Source organism: Jaculus jaculus, chromosome 2 (assembly GCF_020740685.1).
Source record: "Jaculus jaculus isolate mJacJac1 chromosome 2, mJacJac1.mat.Y.cur, whole genome shotgun sequence".
In the NCBI taxonomy this organism is placed as follows: Eukaryota; Metazoa; Chordata; class Mammalia; order Rodentia; family Dipodidae; genus Jaculus; species Jaculus jaculus.
Window position 1 is genome coordinate 78756406 of NC_059103.1, and position 7701 is coordinate 78764106.

The window sequence follows — 7701 nt, forward strand, 5'->3', positions numbered from 1 at the left end:
TTTGAGAAATTTCTACATAGATTCCATAGTGTTTGCAGCAGTTTGAACTCCCAAATAAGAATTAATAAGTGTTCCCCTTTCCCCACATCTTCACCAGTATTTTTCATCATTTCTTTGCTTAATGATAACCATCAAGGTAGAATTTCAAAGTCATTTTAGTTTATATTTCCCTGACGTAAAAGGATGGCGAACATTTTCAAAATACTTGTTAGCCTTTTGCATTATTTTGTTGTTGTTGTTTGGTTTGTTTTTCAAGGTAGGGTATCACTTTAGTCCAGGCTGGCCTGGAATTCACTATATAGTCTCAGAGTGGCCACAACTCACAACGATCCTCTTTCATTTTCCTCCTCAGTGCTGGGATTAAAGGCATACACCATTACCCAGTCCCATGTGCATTTATTTTTTTAATATTTTTTTTTTGCAGAGATAGAAATTGAAGAGAGAGAAAGACAGAGAGAAAGACAGAAAGAAAGAAAGAAAGAAAGAAAGAAAGAAAGAAAGAAAGAAAGAAAGAAAGAAAAGAAGAAGAAGAATAAAAGGAATGAAGGAAAGAAGGAAGGAAGGAAGGGAGAAAGGAAGGAAGGAAGGAAGGAAAAAAGGAGAGAAAGAAAGAGTGCACCAGGACTTCTAGCCACTAAAAATGAATTCCAGATGCATTCACCACATTGCACATATGGCTTTACAAGGGTACATGATTATTGGGGCATTGAACTCAGGTTATCAGACTTTGCAGTCAAGCTCCTTAAGTCCTGAGCCATCACTCCCATCCTGTATTTCTTCTTTTGACCTCTCCAGTTCCAGAGTTCATTTATATTCAGTTCCTAGTCTTCTTGATATTTAGGACTTTTTGAATTCTATTTATAATCAGGATATTAATCTTCTGTCAGATGTATAGCACCCAAAGATTATCTCCATTTTTATGGTCTGCATATTCATTCATTTGACAGTTTCCATTGCTATGCAGAAATTTTTGAATTTCATGAAGTCCCTCTTGTTTATTGTTGACCTTACTTCCAAGCAAAGAGTGCCCCATTTACAAAGTCCTTAGGTATGCTTATATACTGATATACACTCTCTGCTTTTCCCTGTACCAACTTCAAGTTTTCAGGTCTTCTGTTCATGTACTTGATTTTAGAAGTTTATCCAAACACTAGCTTGAGGTGCAGGCTCAAGACCATGAGTCTCCAAAGTTATTGTAAGGTGAATAGTTGAGCTAGCAGGTGTAAATAATGGGGATATCTTTCCTGTACCCTCTACTGCCTCTGCTGAGCAGCTTTTCTGTGTATACTCTCCTCCCACACTCCGTGACTGCCTGTACCATGAAGACTCTTGGACTGTGATAGGTTGGCTTTGCGCATATTGACTTTTCATTATTCTGTGTTCTCAGAAGCCAATAGTTGCTCAGTTTAAACAATAGATCCTCCTTGAAGAAGGCATCTAGATACTATGCTTTCTGATATAGAGGATAACAAATTAGACTTCTATGGACTTGTCATGTTTTAGTATCACTATTTCATACCAACCCAAAACTGCATGTGGAAAGCAATATGGAGAATCCTAACAAGGTTGACTATAGAGTTACCAATAAACCCAGTTATTCCCTTACTGGGCATTTACCCTAAAAGCTCCATGCCTCAGTTCAGAGAGATTTGCTCAACCAGATTTATAGCTGTTTACTTCATTATAGCTAAGAGCTGTAATCAACTCAGATGTCCATCAATATATGAATGGATAACAAAGATGTGGTGTATCTACATGATGGAACTCTACATAGCAGTAAGCAAAAATGAAACAATGAAATTTGAAGAAAATTTAAACAGATCATTTTCAGTGAACTCACTCAATCACAGAAAGATAATTGTTACATAGTATCATTCATCTATGGCTCCTAACCTGAATCAACCTGAGATGCTGACATATGTAATAAGCACCTCCAGGACATGACAATAGGATGGGTGGGGCAGGAGGGGCTTAAAGGTGGTGGAGACACAAAACTGGACCCAAATGGCAATGGTACCGTAAAATTCCACATCCGAAAAGACAGACTAAATGGTTGAACCTTCATCTGGACTTTAGAGGGAACACCTGAATCACAAAGCCCTGGATAGGGTATAAAGACTGACTTTAATCTTATTTTTCTTTCTGTCTCTCTCTCTCTCTCTCTCTCTCTTTCTCTCTATCCCTCTTTTCTCTGTCTCTTCCATATTACCTATCTTTTTTTCTTCATTCTTTTCTTTGGTGCTGACAAGTACTAGCTTGTGGCTAATATCCACAATGAGCTGTTGATCAGAGAGACTTTCAAGGTTTCCCATAAGAAGACAGATTTCTGTCAGAGTACTTTATGACCAACCAAAGGTAAGTGGTAAGTCCCTACTGCTGAAGACACCATATGCTGATGGTATGGAATATGGAGTGACCTGGCTAGAATCTGGAGGAGAATCAGTGTCCAGAGAGTTAGCTTGTCTAGTGCCAGAAAGTACTACATGAGCAACTGGGGGAAAATGACCAACATCTGTCCAAGCAACTCATGGTCTAAGCTACTCTGTAGCAACAACCTAATGTGATACTCACACAAGTGCAATAGTGGCACACATCCATGATAGGAAACCAACTGTTCTTGATTTGGCTAACTGATCTGCTTAGTAGAATGGAACCCATAGGTGGAGCTGGGAAACAAGTCAGAACCATATCAAAAATGAGTCTGGTCTCCATTATCAAGCTCCCACCAGCTGTGGGCTATAAGAGGCCCTACACATCTATATTCTCTCTAAAAAAAAAGTGGGGGGTATCCCATTTGTCTGGTGCTAACTTTACTCTCTATTGGAGAATTTGCTTATGTTTTTCAGATAGATGCAGATCATAAGGACAGAACCAGCTCATAATACCTCAAAAGGGACCCAGCTGAAACTAAGAGTAATTTTGGAAATGAGCAAGAGTGCTGCTTTCTTGGTCAACCTGGTACCAGAACAAGGATGAAGGATATAGACAGAGTGAACCCTCAGGTCCTACCAAACACGATATCCAGAGACACAGAGGCTCCCAAGATCTTATCAGTGAAGCAGAACTAAAATGAACCCAACATAGCTCAGGAAAATTTGTGGAAGAGGGGGAAGAAAAAATGTTAGAGCAATACATTGGGTCATTATGTGAAGGACATTGCCTCTTACCCATAACTTATGGCTAATCACAACCCATATTCCCCAATGAGGAGGGTCCCTGTGGAGTGGGGGAGGGCAGAAAGAAGGTTAAGGATGGTACCAACATGACTGTATACACTATGTACATAACTAATAAAAAGAACCAATACCCAGATCTTCAAACCCTACAAAAAAACTGTATATAAGATTTTTAAGGAGTTTTCTTTCATAATTCTTTATTATTATTATTATTTTTTTTTTACCAAGTCTGTTTGGCTTACCTTATGGATGAAGATTTTGCTCACATCTCCACTACCAAGGATCTGTGTGGCTGTAGCCCTAACCTGCTACTTATTATTTATTTATTTATTTAATTTAGTTTTTGCTGAGTTAATGTTCTGTTTTTCTGCATTCAGCCATTCTATCATTCTCTGTACTATTTATGCTGCTCTTCCTTTCCTTTTTTGGAAGTCTATTCTTTCTTGTCCTGACTCTTCTCTCTTACAATGTCACACAGAGGCAGTTTTTCATCTACAACAGTACCAACTATATTGTTTGGTTCATTGTATTGACAGTGCTGTTTGACAAACAAAGGTTTTAATTTTGATAATTGCTTTTCTGATGTTTGTTTTTTTTTTTGGTTGCTACGGTTTTAGATGTAATCTAAAAATCTTTTGTTCAATCTATGACTATGAAGATTTACATAGCATTTTCCAGAATTATACAGATTTAGTGCTCATATTTAGAGCTTACACTTGTTTTGAGCTAACGTTTATATAGTAGGATATATATATATATATATATATATATATATATATATATATGATAATATATGTGTATTAATACATATATTCTATATGTTCTCTCATTCATGTTTTAAATACTTGATCCAGACATGTGGGTTCATTTCTGTAAGGCTTTTTTATTTCACTTACAAAATATTAATTTTATTGATCTTATAGCCTTTGACGTTTTTGGACTAGTAGAATTTACATTTCATATCCTCTTTCTGTTTTCAATCCTTGTCTTTCATCAATTTCATGTTAAAGTGTATAAGTGTCTTTACATTGAGTCTCTTGGGAGTTAGTTTTGCTTCTTGGTGGTGAAGAGAGCACAAAGTCTATGCGTAGGATCTTCTGTCATCCATCAATATCCATAAGAAATACTAAACATGTTTATCAAGATTTCAAGAGATAAGATAAATTACAAAAATCAATTATATTTTTATAAATACAAAATCAGACTGAAATTCAGAAAAATGCATCACAATTCTAAATAGAATTAGGATCCATAAAACTGTGCTTAATGAAGTAAGAAGCAATATTTGATTATATTAGGAATAGAGATATTCAAAAATCAGAAGATTTAATATAGTTAGAATTTTAGTTCTCCCACCACTTATTTATTAATTCTCAAACTGATCTATTACAAAGAAATGGTAAACAAGACTAATAGTGCTATAGTAAAGCCAGAAAACACGTGAAACATAATAGTGTGTTGAATGTGAACCTAGATACATAAATTGTTAACTTATTTTGAATAAAATGCTTTGGAGAAAATAGAAGCTTTTTTTTTTTTTTTTTTTTGGTTTTTCGAGGTAGGGTCTCACTCTGGTCCAGGCTGACCTGGAATTAACTCTGTAGTCTCAGGGTGGCCTTGAACTCATGGCGATTCTCCTACCTCTGCCTCCCGAGTGCTGGGATTAAAGGCGTTCTCCACCACGCCCGGCTGAGAAGCATTTTTTATAAGCATTGTTGGACTAATTAGAAATCACAAACAAAAAAGCAAGTGAACAAGATTTGGTCCATTCTTCCTGTTATACAAACACACATACAAGTAAAGTAATGCAACCCAACTACTTTTCATGAAAGAATTCTGATCTATGCAATAACAGTGGTTTATATAACTTCACTAAGAAGTTATATCATTAAGTACACTAAGAAAGTGAAAGAAGTATGACCAATATATTGGATGACATATAGATTAACTGCACAAAATATTTGAGCAAATTATTCATGAAAAAGAAATATGGGATGCAGATAAGCACATAAAACCTACTCACTACCACCAGACATTAGGATAATGACATCAAAAACAATAGCAAGGGCTGGAGAGATGGCTTAGCGGGTAAGCGCTCGCCTGTGAAGCCTAAGGTCCCTGGTTCAAGGCTCGGTTCCCCAGGTGGCACGTTAGCCAGATGCACAAGGGGGCGCACGCGTCTGGAGTTCGTTTGCAGTGGCTGGAAGCCCTGGCGCGCCCATTCTCTTTCCCTCTATCTGTCTTTCTCTCTGTGTCTCTGGCTCTCAAATAAATAAATTAATAAATTAATTAATTAATTAAAAAAAAACAATAGCAAGTATACAACTGGATTCACAAATAGGTTAAAATTAAATAATCTCCATGCATAAATGTTCTACTTGTAATTAGAATGCAAAATGATATTTTTTATAGTTTTACCATTATTTAAAACTTTAAATAAAGGTTTCAGGAATTTAGTACAAGATATTTGCCCAAAATAAGTGCAAGAATATGTGCACACAGATTTCTACATGCAGAGTCATACCACACATGTTTGTAATAGTTTTAAACTGCTAACATAGTGAGTTCACCCATGAATAGAAGAATGGCCAAGTATGTGGCAATACAGCAATACACTGGAATACTGTTCAAGGACAAAAGTGGAATAGGCTATTTTTTAATCCCACAGTACTTATGCTGAGCAGAATCAGAATGACAAGTAAGAATCCATGTTATGACTTAATTTGTATATAATTTTGGAATATTCAAACTCATCTATACTGAGAGAAAGTAAATGAACCATTGTCTGGAAATAATGTACATGGATTCAGGGTGTCTAGGAGGAGGCATTAGAAGGAGTACTTTGGGTTGTGATAGATATGTTAATGATCTTGATTATGGTGTTGGTTTCCAGTCATATGCATATAACAAAACTTTGAAAATTGCGTAATTTAAGTAATACTGGTTTACATGTCTTTTACACCTCATTTTACTTTACTTGTAGATAACTTAATCCATTAATGAAAAGTTACTAACGTTACTTTATTGTATAATTTTTGAAAATATAAAATTTTTACTTAATTATTATGGATGAAGAAATTAATGCATACAAATAAAACATGAAATACTAATGATTTCCATTGAATAACATAATGGGACAGTAGAAAAAACAATGTGATTTTGCTTAGCAGGATTTAAGGCAATTAAAAAAATAGCATATAATTTACAGAAAATATGTGCAACAAATATTAGCATATACTGTGTGGGAGGTATGTGAATGAATAATTTAGTGTGTTTAAACTGTATATATTATTTGAGGTCATTGAGTAAGATCTTCAAAATGGTTTTATTTGAAGCTAATAATGTCCTACCCATTTATATGACACTGAGTGTGTAGTAAATAAACCTTTAATTTAAGTTTAATGAGGAAGAGAAGAGTGGAGAAAGGGGCCATAGTGGGAAATATTTGAATTACAGCATAATAAAATCTAATCATTATATGCTAATAAAAATATGTATGTATAAAAATACAGGTGGAAGCACTGTAGACATTCAATATTAAATAAATACTTATAAAATAAATATGTAGTAAAGTGTTTGCTTTGAAATATATATATTCCATTTTGACTGCATAATTTTTCCCAATTTTTTATTAGTTGTGTACACAGTGTGTATATAGTCATGTTGATACCATCATTATCCTCTTCCCTGTCTTCTTTTGTTTGTTTTGTATACACATCATACTTTTTTTAAAAATTTAATTTATTAGTTTTCTTTACAGCAAATACAGGCAGTTCGGTACCATTGTTTAGGTTCATCCATGATCTACCCCCTCTCAATGGACCCTCCTTGTTGATGTAAATGGGTCATGCCTTGTGGAGTTAGTCCACAGTTATTGGTACGATAAATGTCTCTGCATATCATGACCCAACATGTGACTCTGACACTCTTTACACCCCTTCTTCCGCAAAATTTCCCTGAGCCATGTTGGGTTCATTTTTGGTCTGCTTCAGTGCTGAGGTGTTGGGGGCCTCTGAGGCTCTGGTTCTCTGATTTGGGAGGAGTTGATTTTTCTCTGTGTTGGTCTCCTTCCCCTTTGTGCTGGTATCCGGTTCATCAGGAAAACAGCACCCTTGCTTGTTTCGCCAATTTTCTTTTCAGTCGGGCCCCTTTTGAGGCATGTTGGGGCAGCTCTCTCCTTAGTATCTGCATCTATCTGAAAAAGAGAAGCAGATTCTCCAATGGAGAGTAAGTTAGCACCCATAAAATTGAGATAACACTTACTCTTTTGATAGAGAGTTTAATAGGTGTAGGCCCTCTTGTACCCCCTGATTAATGGTAGCTTGATATTGGAAAGTAGGCTTATGTTTGGATATGGTTCTGAATTGTTTCCCAGCTCCAGCTATGGGTCTAGTACCACTGAGGGGATCAGTTAGCCAAATCAAGAGCAGTTGGTTCCCCACCATGGCTGTGTGCCACTATTGCACTTGTGTGGGCATCACACCAGGTTATTTGCTGCTAAGTAGGTTAGACCATGAGTTGCTTG